This window comes from Canis lupus, chromosome 2 (assembly GCF_011100685.1).
Source record: "Canis lupus familiaris isolate Mischka breed German Shepherd chromosome 2, alternate assembly UU_Cfam_GSD_1.0, whole genome shotgun sequence".
In the NCBI taxonomy this organism is placed as follows: Eukaryota; Metazoa; Chordata; class Mammalia; order Carnivora; family Canidae; genus Canis; species Canis lupus.
This window is the reverse complement of record NC_049223.1, coordinates 42477106-42491104: the sequence shown is the minus strand read 5'-3', so window position 1 is coordinate 42491104 and position 13999 is coordinate 42477106. Positions and strand designations below refer to the sequence as shown.

General features: G+C 42.5%; 1 long non-coding RNA gene across 2 annotated transcripts; it reads right to left on the bottom strand.

The window, feature by feature from the left end:
* Positions 1 to 368: 368 nt before the first annotated feature.
* On the bottom strand, positions 369 to 13982 carry LOC111092266. Of its 2 annotated transcripts, none has more exons than XR_005355518.1 (4): positions 13686 to 13982; positions 13478 to 13595; positions 3795 to 3880; positions 369 to 578 (listed from the first exon to the last, which is right to left on the bottom strand). It is a non-coding gene; the product is annotated as an uncharacterized LOC111092266 (long non-coding RNA). The 2 variants fall into 2 exon arrangements; XR_005355519.1 differs by having other exon boundaries at positions 13691 to 13982.
* Between the last annotated feature and the right edge of the window lie 17 nt (positions 13983 to 13999).

Here is a 13999-nt window from a genome sequence, read left to right as displayed (position 1 = left end):
AATTACAAAAATATAGTTAATACACTGGAAAGGAATGTGGCCACAAAGGAGGGCATTGTTTGGGGGCTGGGAGAAACTTAAGCTGGTTTAAATGCTGATGAAATGAAGCAGTAGCAAGAGGCAGCAGGAAGGGGAAGGGACTAGAAGGGAGCCAAGTCCATCAGGCTACCAGGGAAACTGACCGTGGCAATGAGCAATCTCTTCAGCTGCGGTGGAGGGAGCAGACGAAGGGAAGGGCGGAAGAAAGGTGTGTGGCGAGAACCTGAGGGAGTTTCTCTCCAATGGCTTTTATTTTCTCTTAAAAAGTAGAGAGAAAATCCCCCAACAGGCCACTGACTAAAAAAACCCAGATAGATAGATGCCAACTTTACGGTCACAAATTTTCTCCGAACGTGGTTTCACTTATAAGTAGAAAACATGACAAAACAGACCTTGTCATCCAGTCATCCTCTTTCCTTCCTTTAAAAGGTGGGTCTTAGCTCCCAGCCACCCACTGGAGGACCGGGCCAGCCCCCCGCCTGGGGCCCCGGGGACCAGTCCTGGCGCCGCCTCAGGTCCTGGAGCTCGGGAAGCAGAGGCTAAGGGGAAGGAAGAAAGAACCTAGCGGTAGAAGTGCAGCAGCGGTGCAGTCCGCTCTCAGACCTGCACAGTCAAGCGGTGCGGTGCGTCCAGATTTTGAAGATGCACGCTTGCTTTTCTCTCTCCCTCCTCCTCCCTCAGCTTTCTGTTTGTTTTAGGATCCTTGAGACCATTTTCTGCACTTAGTGGCTTCAATCAAGCGCCAATCTGCTGTACAGCTCAAGTGATTATTTCATGTCATTTAGTTGCTTTCATAATATGGTCTCAGAAAGCCGGAGCCACCTGAGATCCACCCCCCCACCGTCCCCCCACCAGTGCAGCTTTCCACAGGAAGGGGACTGTCCACCCCACACAGCTGATCCCAGAAGACCAGGTACCCCTGCGGGCACAGGTGCCCGAGACCCCATCCGGGAGTGTCGTCAGGACACCTAAAAGCTGTTTTCAAGGCTCTGCCCGCCTTTGACACTCTCTGCAATCTGCTTTCCAGATCAGCCACATAATAAAGTGGTGGCAATGAGCCACCATTATTTGCCAAAATGACCAGGCCTCCTGCTGGCTCCTGGGGAGGAAGCAGAGGAGCTTTTCCCATGTCCATGCTCTGCTCTTACTCTGAGGATCAGGGTTTTTTCTCTACCACAAGGAGGGGAGTCCTTGAGAGGTCCCCTGGTCTGTCTCCAGCACCAACCCCTCCCCCAACACACATAGGCTCCACAAACTGTTGCCAAAAAAAAGAGAGGCTCCCACCCGCTTTAGTAAAACCTGTGGATAAAGAGATTTCATAAATTTCCGCAGTGACGATTTCAAAACCAAATAACGTTCTGATTTTGCCAGCCACTGAAATGAAAGTAGAGAAAGGGAGTGGAGGGGAGTGGGAAGCAGAAGGGCAGAAGGAAGAGCACCACTGCCAACAGGGAAAACAGGAAACAGAATTCTTCAGAGGAAGAACCAAATAATAAAACGGTTTAACCGACCCCTACATTAAGAATTTTGGATGGAAGTCTAAAGTTGTCTCTTTTCTCCCCTTTGTTGCCTATCAACCCTGTTCGGGAAGAATGAAATGTGACCTACTGCAGCACTAGAAATGTAGCTGTTGGAGAGATTTTCCTTGTTAAAAAAACAAAACAAAGCCCAAAACCCTAAAACACAAATGGAGCCAAAGCCAACAGATGTTCATATCAGAGTGGAGAAGACTGTCCCCTCAGGATTTCCAGCTCACATGCCCTGCTTTCATGACTCCTTGTCCAATTCCCTCTTTGCCTAAAGAGGGGTCAACAGTCTTAGGATTCCTCTCTGTTGAAAGCCTGAAATGTTCACGTTCTCTGGCTGCCTTTGGCCCAGGGACTCTTAAACACCCAGCTGTCCCAAAACTTCCCACCAACTCAATTCTCTCCCTTCCCCAAGCAGCCCACCTCTTCCTCTTCCTCTGAAATGAAAAGTAGATCCTGTTCTTCCTGGATGATTTGCTGGAGTGTCTGAGCCAAGACAATTCCCTGCAGACATTATGGCGGAGACTATGGACAAAACCCCTCCTATTTCTCAGTTCAATCAATGGAAATGTCTTTTTTCTTTTCTTCTACTTTTTCTTTTCCGCCAGGAGCAGCCAGTGTGAATGATTTACTGCCTGGAGACAGACCATCTGTCTGGAGCAAGAGGGTCGGGGGTGGCGCTGCTGGACCTTATATCACTTAGGAAACAGGGATGGGGGTGCCTGGATGGCTCAGTGGTTGAGCGTCTGCCTTTGGCTCAGGGCGTGATCCCGGGGTACTGGGATCGAGTCCCACATCAGGTTCCTGATGGAGCCTGCTTCTCCCTCTGTCTATGTCTCTGCCTCTCTCTGTGTGTCTCTTGTGAATAAATAAATACAATCTTTAAAAAAAAAAAAAAAAGGAAACGAGGGATGGATTTGAGAGGCCATTGAGTTCATGGAAGTTAGGAGGAGAGAATTTAATTTCATTTAAAAACGGTGGCCCCTGAGTGCTGCTACCCATAATGAAGACTCAGAGCCCCAAGGTCAAGGACTCTGTCCTCAGCATGTTTTATGGACTCTGGGTCTTCATGTGGCTGTGCTGGCAGCTATAGAGGGAGCTGTGCAGGTTCCCTGCCTGATTGGAAAGGTGCACACCCCCTGGGGCATGCCCACATGGAGGCCAGGGTGCCAGGAGAACAGTGGTGGGCCGAATCACCCCACTGTTCAGTCGCCCCTTCTCCTCTCTCACTTTTTTCTAGGGCACAAATCAAATATTTGATTTTTGAGAAGTTAAAAATGCTGATGACATAATTCCAGGCAGAGGTTTAAAGAGTTTGATTTGCATTAGTCCAATTTCTTGTTCTACTACAAGAAATTGTAGGATTGTAGGATCCCTACAACCACTCTCATGGAGCTAAAACTTTTTTTTTTAATAATAAACCAATTGTTTATTGCACACTTAATGTTTGCCAGGCATTATGACCAAGCATTAAAAATAGCGTCTTTGCTCTCTGCCAGTGACAGCAACATTGGAAGAGAAGATTCTAGAATACTTGCAAGCAGATACCTCTTGGTTCATGATGAGAAGTGTTAAGGCCGTCCCCAGAGGAGTGAAATCACTACAAGCTGGGGATATAGGAGGGCTTTGTGGTGTGCGTGTGTCCCAGCAGGGAGGCAAGGGCCTCAGATGAGGGTGTCCTGGCTGAGCGCTGCCTCTGCCACTTACTAGCTGTGTGACTTTCGAAGTCTCAGTTTCACTTCTGTTAACGAGGACAACGATAGTGCATACCTCGTAGAACTTTCATGAGGATTAGAGAAGATGGAGTATGTGAGAGCCTGGCACACAGTAAGCACTCAATAAATGCTTGTAGGGTTATCCTGAGCAGGGCCCTGAAGGATGGCTAGGATTTGGACAAGCAGATGGGGGAGAGGGGAAAGTCCAGGCTTTGAGGCCATCTGCAGTGAGGATAATGGGAAGGAAGTACAGCCGTGATAAAACGGATGTGAGTTCTCATCCCGGTTCTCCTATTTTCTTGTGATCTGGGGCAAGTACGCTCTGTGCCACAGCTTCCTCGTCGATTAACGAAGAGAGTAATCGTAGTCCCGTGTAAGGTTGTAGTGAGGATTAACTGTGGTGATGCTCTTTAAATGCTCAGCACACCACCTTGGAAGGCAAACAAACACTGGGGACTGGTGAGCTGCGGTGACTCTGGGCAGAATGTTTCGGGAACACAAATGGAAGACTTACCTTATGGACGTCTCACTCTGTGCACTCCAGTTTCTTTTCAGTGTTCAGTGTTTTAGTGGATGGAGACTGCCAATTCTTAAGAAAACCTCAAAAAGCAGATGCAAAAAGAGATCATCAATAAGGAGCCTGGTCTATAGTAAGTACAAAACGGGAACCAGCATTATGCGATTACTGCTGCAATACTAACATACTCCACATGGGACAAAACCACATTCTTCCTCACCTGCAAAAAAGAAAAAGTGCAGAAAAAGCTCAAGAGATAGACTCCATCAAAGCAATATTTTGAAAAACAAGATTTGCAAAACAAATGCTAAAATCATGTTTAGCCTCCTGAAGGAAACAAACTGTGCTCAAGTACTTAAAGTGATTTTAACATCTATTTTATAACACTTAATTGACCCAATTGCATCCCCCACCCCCAGCAGATAAACACTCCCTGGAGGATTTCTACTTGCTTCCTCAGCTCTTTAACTCCTAAAGAACATGCCTTAAAATAATAACTTTATGTTTATTTTAAAAATTAACACATAATTTATGTTTTTATCCACATCAGACTTCTTTGACGCTATTCTGAGTTACTGAGAGCTCACTGTATGCTCCAGAGCTGTCCATCAGTATTTCTTCTCCAGCTTTGGCTTGAACTTCTATTTGCTTCCTTTTCCTGCCTCTTTTTCCTTCTTATGCCTCATTTCCCATTCTTTTCCCCGTGCACAGAGATCCTGTGGATCAGCTTGGTAGGTTCTCCTTGGCAGCTCTACAGCCTTTTAAGCAAAGACGTCAATTCTAAAAGGCTTCCCTAATTTCTCCAAAGCCCCCTGGGCCAGGAGGTTGACTAATGAGCTCTGAGAACCCCAGGCTTTGCTTTCCAGGCTTGGCTCAGAGCCCGGCCTCCCCCTGGGCACTCACACTCACCCAGTTTCCCATCACACACACCTGCAGAGGATCTGTAGGGAATCACTGACATTCAGCGACGGCCAGGAGCCCAGTTACTCAAAGGCGCCACACATGCATGTAAGAGAACCTTCCTGTGTTAAACCATTTGTTGACTTTCTAAAAATCCGACCACTTTACATTTTGTGTTAATCATTAGAGGGCCTGTGTCTTCCTTCAGTTAAACTCAACCTATGACTCTTTCCTCTTACTACCGGAAATCTATTGTGTAGCAAATATGCTAACAGTGCTTAAATTCCAGATTAAAAGTACAAGAAGCAAAGAGGAAACAATCTCAGCAAAACCTGTGTCCTTGAGGTTTCATTTTTGAATTCTAATTTTTCTGAGTCATAGGCAATATTTGTCTTGAAGTAGATTTTAGATTTTAGATTGGAGATTGTTTTTCCATCTGGCTTTTCCACTTAGAAAATTCATCAGGAACAAAGCTGAAGTCAAAATTCTCACAGCTCTGCAGTGGCAGCTTGATTATAGCTCTTCATCCAAGAAAAAAAAGTAAAATTGATTTGAACAGAGGACAAGACGTACAGAAAATACGCTTGGAAATATCAGACTTTCCCAACTTCCTGCTGTTTGCCTCACAGAGGAGAACAGATCTCACATTCCTCCTCTTTGGCCCCAAACACTTCTCTGGAAATTCTGCTGCATGAGAGCCAAGGATACCCCATATTTAGAGCCTGACATGTGATTAAGGGCAAATGATCAGTTTAAAAAGAGCAAGACTAGAGCTATTATTTCTTCCAGATGGATAGGGAGTCATTTTTAAAGAAATAAAGGCATTGATTTCTTTGGGGTCTTGTCAATAACAGTTCACAGTTTGCATTATCAGAGGAGGAGAGAAGCTTCCTCTTCTAGGAAAAGCTGGTAGACTTAGTGATGGGAACTCTGAAGACTTTTCTATAAAGCCATGAATTAATGAAGGTTAAGCTGCAGGGCCCCTCACTTGCCCAGGCCCCTGCAAGTGCTGGGAGTTCATTGCTTGTGGGAAGGGGAGGGCAGTTTGCAATCAGGAAGCTTTTCTTTGTAAGCATTTCTGGTAAATTACCTAATCTCAGAAGAAAAGGATTCAAATCTCCATGGCGCCAGTAATTTGTTGTGATTTATTTTCATTTTACGTATATTTATTTTCACACAATTTTATATTCATAATTTTGTATTATTTTCCTTAAAGAGAGCTCCCCAACATTGTATAAGCTCCAGGACCCACAAAATCTGATTTACTATTATATAAGAGTGAATCACTTTTCACTATAATTTATTGCCTGGTTTCCTTAATTGGTAGCTTCTTTTTAATTTTAAAAAGAGTTATTATAGTATTATCTTTCTTTCATCCAGCCAAGCCATGGAATGAGAATTTAGAGAAGTCTGTGTGTGTGCATGTGTTTGTGTGTGTGTTGATGGAGGAGGGGAACAGTGAGAGGAGGGCTTCTGAAGACAGGACTTTCTTTTTCTTCTAGAAGGTAGACTCTTAGATTTTGTTCTCACTGAAACATCGAAATTTCTTAACTTGCCAATATGTTTCTGGCTTTCCAAAGTTATGAACACACACTGACGTTTCAAAGAAACAACCACCACCCACCCTTCCCCTCAGTAGAATTTGCTATAAAGAAAGATGCTATTAGAAAGAACTTATCATTGGATCTCCTGTAAAGATATGGTTGACCACAGTGTTCAGCATTTCACTGTCCTGTTACAGGGGACTCTCTAAAGCATTTGTCTAGTCTTAGTACCAAGAATGATTTACTTGTTTGGGGCCACTGACCTGTTCATCTTATCAGCTACATGAACTGTATGTATAACCAGCAGTACTCTCCAATCTGAGTTGGTTGCTGGGAAGCCTGGAGTTCACTTTGCAGCTGAATCATGCCTAGTGCTTATGACATGCTTTTATAATCATGTTCTTGTCTCTGTTTAATGTTGTCTTTCCCCCCTTTATTTCCAATAATTATTCATGCTATACAATTGGATTTTCTATCTCCTTTCTCTAGAGAATAGGGATATGAATTAATAAAAGATTCTCTCCAAAGCATTCTGGTTACAGTTTTGGTACAGGTATATGAATTTGAAGCAAAAATTCTTTACTAACCACACCAGAAAATACAAGGATTTCAAAGGGAAAGTAATTGAGATATGAAGCATTCTTCTCGTTTGTTCCCACTTCCACCTCTGCTCATTCATACTTCTGCTTGCTCACCAAGAGTGGCAGGTGTGCTTTTTGCATCATCCCAGTGTTCTGTTATTGAACATCCAGGGGCACTAATGGTGGCACTTTTTCTGATTCCTCCTTGCCACACTCAGAATTTATTCCTGCCCCCCCCCCCCCCAGGCGCACCATCCCATTCCTGGAAGCTCCCTGATGCTTCGAGAGTAGTTACCAAGATCCAAATTGTACCCACGATATCAATCAAATGTACTCAGAGCAGATGGATACAAAAGAAGTTTCAGGGAAAGTTCTCCAAAGTCTGAAAAAGGGTGTGAGGGCATTCTGGCTCTAGGAAGAACATCACAAATAAACCAGACAGGAAAGAGATCTGACTGAGGGACCGGTAGGCCCAACCTCCTACAACTCCCTGCAAGACTTTAGCTACTGTTGTAGACATGCTGGCCCTCCTGGAAGATGCAGGCAAAGATTGATACACCCTGGTGGCCTGAAGGTGGAGAGAGCTGCTGCTTGACAAGGACGGGAGTTAAGTCTGCTAGGGTTAACCCAGGCCAGGACAGTCTTCCTCTGGACCAGTCTGAAGAATTTAGTAGTCTCCATCTTTTTCTTTTCTATTTCTTTTTCTTTTTCTTTTTTTAATTTTTAATTTTTTTTTTTTTTTGAGAGAAAGAGAGAGCAGGTGGGGAGGGGCAGAGGAGTATCAGCAGGCTCCATACCCAGCCCAGAGCCCAACATGGATCTTGAGCTCATGACCCTGAGATCATGACCTGAACCGAAATCACGAGTCGGAAGCTTAACCAGCTGAGCCACCCAGACACCCCCAATAGCTTCCATCTGAAACTTCTAATCACTCAGGATTTCAGATTCAGCTGAGAGTGTCCACTGAATCTAAAGGAGAGAGAGGCATAACCGTTACTCCAGATTTCCTGTTCTGATGGCCTTTGCCCCAAGTGTACCCACCATATAGGTATTCAGCTTTCAGATCCCCCTCCTGCAGCATCCCCCACCCATCTCATTGATAACGCTGACCTCTTTCCTCTGTTTCAATCAGACATACCTTTCTCAGACTTTTCCTCCTATTCCTAAAAAGGGGGTGGGTTGACTGTGGGTAAATTTGAAAGTCTTCATGAATCAGGATGATGTAAGTGTTTTATTTCCACCCACAAATTGAGATGACTAGTACTGAGTTCTGTCACCTAAGAAAGGAAGTCACCATTCAAAAGTACTCTAAGACTGAGATGGTGAGCAATGTTGAATGATGTCTTGGTCACTTTGGGCTGCTAAGCCATAGATGCAGTGGCTTATAAACAACAGGAATTCATTTCTCATAGTTCTGGAGACTGGAAAGTCCAAGATCAAGGTGTTGGCAGATCTGATGTCTGGTGAAATCCCACTTCCTGGTTCATCCACTCCACAACGAAGGTTGTAGACACCCGAACTAAATGACAGACATATCTGTTACCTCCCAGTATTCACACTCCCACACTCCCACACTCCCTTTGCTGATGAAGTCCCCTTTGGTCCACATATTAGATGACCACATGTTTCAGAAACACAGGACTCTTCTCCATCCCAGGGATGAATTCTGATTAGTCTAGGCTAGTCATGGTATTCTCTTCTTACCAAGGCTAGTGTAGGATTATGAAGCAACTGAGGAAGGGAGTCTGTCAGGGGACTTCTGCAAGAGTTTACATCATCCTTACAATGGCACATGGAAGGGACATGCCTCTTCCCCTCTTCCAACCTTAGGACACAGTGAGCTATGGCAGCCATGTTGAGAACATGAGGGGGTGTGCCTGAAAATAAACTGAGGATGGCAGAACAGAAAAGTGGAAAGAACCTGGCTCCTTGATTACATCTTAAAGCCTTTGAACTAGTCAACTCTGGAGTCCCTGTGTTTCTCACATTTTAATGAAAGATAATACAATTTTCCTATTATTTAAACTACATTCAGTTCTGTTTTCTGTTACTTAAATCAAAAGCATATTCATTGGTATAATGACAAAAAATATAAGAACCAATAAAAAAAAATACCAGTACTCAACACTCACCCTGGTGAGAAGAGCTAAGAGTATGTATGTTGGGAACAATTAAGATTCCCAGCAAGGCCAAATAACACCAACTTACATTTTATAAATACAACCTTGACAATTTATCATTTTCATTATGATTCATTTGCCTAAAGTTATGCATATTATTCAGTGGCTTTCTCCCAAGTTATTTTACACTCACTGCTTTTTTTTTTTTTTTTTTTTTGGAGGTGGGGGCAGCTAATTACACTCTAGAACAGGAGTCAGTAAGTTTTTCTGTGAAGGGCCAGGTAGTAAATATTTTATGCTTTGTGGGCCATATGTCTTTGTCCCAACTCCTTAACTCTGCCACCGTAGCTATAAAAGTAGATATAGACATTATGCAAATCCATGAGTGTGGCTGTGTTCCAATCAAACTGTATTTATGGATGCTGAAATTTGAATTATGTATACTTTTCACTTGTCACACATTATTATTCTTTTGATTGTTTTCAAACATTTAAAAAACGTAAAAACTGCACAAATGAGTACATGGAAAACAGGGCAAATCTGAACAAAATCAGTGGATTATACCAATGTCAACTTCCTGGTTATATGATGTATAGTTTTTTTTTTTTTTGATGTATAGTTTTTAAGATGATACCACACTTACCTCAGAAGAAACTGGAGTATACATGGGATCTCTTTGTATTCCTTTTTTTCAAATCTTGGTAAAATACACATAACATAAAATGTATCATTTTAACCATTTTTAAGTTTATTATTTAATGGAGTTTAGTGGCATTATAGAGTTATATAGCTATCACCACTACCCATCTCCAGAACGTTATCATTCCAAAATGAAACAGTAGCCACTTAAAAACAATTCCTCATTCTTCTTTTCCTGCAACTCTCTTTCAGTCTTTATGAATGTGACTATTCTAGATACCTTAGAATAAGTGGTATCACGCAGTATTTGTCCTTTAGTGTCTGGTTAATTTTGCTTAGCATATTTTTTTAGGTTCATTTGTGTTTTACCATGTATGAGAATTTCATTCCCTTTTAAAGATTTTATTGGGGATCCCTGGGTGGCGCAGCGGTTTGGCACCTGCCTTTGGCCCAGGGCGCGATCCTGGAGACCCGGGATCGAATCCTACATCAGGCTCCCTGCATGGAGCCTGCTTCTCCCTCTGCCTGTGTCTCCGCCTCTCTTTCTCTCTCTCTGTGACTATCATAAATAAATAAATAAATAAATAAATAAATAAATAAATAAATGCCATTTAAAAAAATAATAATAAAATAAAGATTTTATTTATTTATTTATGAGAGAAAGAGAGAGAGAGAGAGAGTGCATGAGTGGGGAAAGGAGCAGAGCAGAGGAAGAAGCAGAGAATCCCAAGCATACTCTGTGTTGTACACAGAGCTAACACAGAGCTTGATCCCATGACCCTGAGATCATGACCTGAGCTGAAACTAAGAGTCCGATGCTTAACCGATTGAGCTACCCAGGTACTCCCAGAATTTCATTCCTTTGTAAAGCTGAATAATGGTCCATGGTATGTATATACCACATTTTGCTTATCTTTTTATCCATTTAATGGACATTTGAGCTGTCTTGGCTATTGTGAATAATACTGCTGTGATCCTAAGTGTACTTATATATGGTTAAGTCCTTGCTTCTCATCCTTTTGTATATATAACTAAAAGTGCAATTGCTGGATCATATGGTAGCTCTGGATTTTTGTTTGTTTGTTTGTTTTTAAGATTTTATTTATTCATGAGAGACGGAGAGAGAGAGAGAGGCAGAGACACAGGCAGGGGGAAAAGCAGGCTCTCTGCAGAAGCCTATTGTGGGACTCCATCCCAGACCCTGGGATCATGCCCTGAGCCAAAGGCAGACACTTAATTGCTGAACCACCCAGGAGTCCCTGTTTTTAATTTTTAGAACAGCCACCATAATGTTTTCCATGGCAGCTACACTATCCTACATTGTTACCGGCAGTGTGTAAGAGTTTCAGTTTCTCCACATTCTTGCCAGCATTTGCTATCTTCTGAAGTTTTTTTTTTCCCTGATTTCTCATAGCCATCCTAATGATTGTAGGTGGTCTCTTGCTGTTTTTTTTTTTTTTCTTGGTGTGGTTTTGATTTGCATTTCCCTAATGATTATTGATGTTGGCCATCTTTTCAAGGGCTTATTAGCCATTTTATATCTTCTTTGGAGAAATGTTTATTGAAGTCCTTGCCCCCCTCCCCTTTTTTAGAGAGAAGGAGTGGGAGAGGGGTAGAAGGAGAGAGAGAATCCCAAGCAGGCTTAACCCCCAGCACGGAGCTGGATGGGGGGAGGTGTTCAATCTTCCTACCCTGAAATCATAACCTAAGCTGAAATCAAGAGTTGAATACTCAACTGACCAAGCCACCCAGATGCCCCATCTTTTGCCCATGTTTTTAATAGGATTGTCTGGGGATTTTTGTTGTTGAGTAAGAACGTATATTTTAGATATTAATCACTTATCAAGTATATGATTTGCAAGTATTTTCCCCATTTCTGTGAGTTGCCTTTTCACACTTTTGATAGTCCTTTAATGCACAAAAATTTTAAATTTAAATAAATCCAGTTTATCAACTTTTTTCTGTATTCTTATAACTGTGTGCAAATCTACAACTATCTCAAATTTAAAAGTTGAGTCAGTCAGACAAAAGGTACACACCAGGGGATCCCTGGATGGCTCAGTATTTTGGTGCCTGCCTTTGGCCCAGGGCATGATCTTGGAGTCCTGGGATTGAGTCCCGCATGGGGCTCCCTGCCTGGAGCTTGCTTCTCCCTCTGCCTGTGTGTCTCTGCCTCTCTCTCTGTGTCTCTCATGAATAAATAAATTAAATCTTTTAAAAAACAAAACAAAACACAAAATGTACAAGCCATCCTTAGCTCATGGAACAAAAACAATCATCATTTGGCCCAAAAGCAGTCATGTGCCAATCCATGCTACAGAATAGGAATTGGAGTTATTGCCACTGTTTCTTTGAATTCAAAACACTAACCCCTCATTCTGCTCCTAACTCACTACTTCAAGGGCTCAAGAACTCAAAATACCTCAGCCACATAAATTGCTATGTATTTGAATTTATGTATGCACATGGTTCCATCTTATTTCAAATATCAAGGAATTATCCAAAAAACAGCCGTACTTCCACATTTACTCTAAGAAGCCACACCCAAGGTTTTTAAATGCTCCCTTGAAAGCTTTGCTCCTAATATATTTATTCTATTCATTGGCATTGAAATTTTTAGGATTCTTAGAATTTGAATATTTTAGGATTGGCACCTTTGCCAAGTCACTACCAGCTTTCCTACCCTCCCTGGACACTTTCCCCCACACCCTGACACAGGCTGCCCCTTGGCCTCCCTGGGCCTTCCATGGCCTCCCAAGGCAGCCTCTCCTATTGTGTAAAAGCTCTGATTATTAGAAAATCCTGATATCACTGCATTCCAAGGAAAGTTTGAATCCCCTTTTAAAATTGAGCACACAGTTATTTTGTTAAATTAACTAGAGTTGTGGTCCTTGTTTAAAGAGGGTTTTCATAATGATAATGTTCTAGTCCTGAAATAAGGAGATGCCTGTGGATTTTTCCTTATAATTTAATGTTACATGAATTCTTTTTTATCTATTGAGTATTTTTATAACAACAAATTTTAAGAGGAACCATTCATCATTCTTGTTTCTATTAGAAATATTGTTATATAAAAGGCATCAGTGCAAACTATCTCGGGATAAAAGAGAATATCTTCAGGACACCTGGGTGGCTCAGTGGTTGAGCATCTGCCTTTGGCTCAGGCGTGATTCTGGGTCTGGGGATAGAATCATGCATCAGGCCCCCTGCAGGGAGCCTGTTTCTCCCTCTGTCTATGTCTCTCTGCCTCTCTCTTTTTGTGTCTCTCATGAATAAATAAATAAAATCTTAAAAAAAAAAAAAAGAAAAGAGAATATCTTCAAGCCTACAGACCAGCCCATGGCAATCCAACTGGCTTCCCACAGTCATACATGCCTCCCTCTGGTGCCTTCTCCACCCTGCAGCCAGACTTCTCTTTAAAGGTCCTATCTGAGTATGCCCCTCTCCTGCATAAAACATTTTAATAGTCTCTCATCAGTCTCAGAAGAGTAAAATGCCTACCATGGCCCACAAAACCCAGCACTGAATATGCCTCTAGCCTCGTCTCGTTGCCTTCTCCTGCCCTCGCTGCTCCACATCCTCAGTCTTCCAACCTATCATGCTCTTGAAGGTGCCATTTCATCTGCCTGAATGCTCTGTTTCCACCACAGGTACCACTCCCCACCAGGGGTATGTGTTTTCATTTCCCTTAGGTAAATACCTAAGAATGAGATTGTTATTTTCTATGCTAAGTGTGTGTTTAACTTTGTAAGAAACCACCCAGTTGTTTTCCAAAGTAGCTGTACCAGGAATGTAGAGCAACGTATGAAGGTTCCAGTTGCTTCAAGTCCTTGCTAGCACTTGGCATTGGTAGCCTTTGTTATATGCTATATTTTTAATAAAGCATAGAATGATACCTGATGATGAGGTTCCACGGAAATGCATACAAGATGAGTAACTCCTCTGAATTCGCTTCAGCGAGAGCACTCGGTCTCCCCCTCTGAGCCTTCATAGTAGTAACCTTTAGCCAAGCTGCTGTGAAAGCACAAGGGGATTTAACATGCTTAACCACAGAGATTGTTTTTCAGACTGAATTGATGATGTACAGCAGCTTCAAAGTCTTACCTTACCATCTCTATAAAACCCTGACCACGACTTGTCTGTTGGAATCAACGTGGTGAGTGTGAAGGTCACATGTGTGGAAATGTCACAAAAGGCATAGTCACAAAGGGTGTGAAGACTTCCGGGAACGGAAATACTTTTGAAGACTGGTTAACATATTTTCCAGATCTACTTCTGGTTTAACTCCTCAGAAGATTACCAGTGAATTCTTTTTTTCTTTTTTCTTTAACACAAAATCTAAATGTTGGTAAACGCTGGGAGACGCAGGTGCCTTTGACAACTGTAGTTTACAATACTGAGTGTAAGTGTGGCTAATA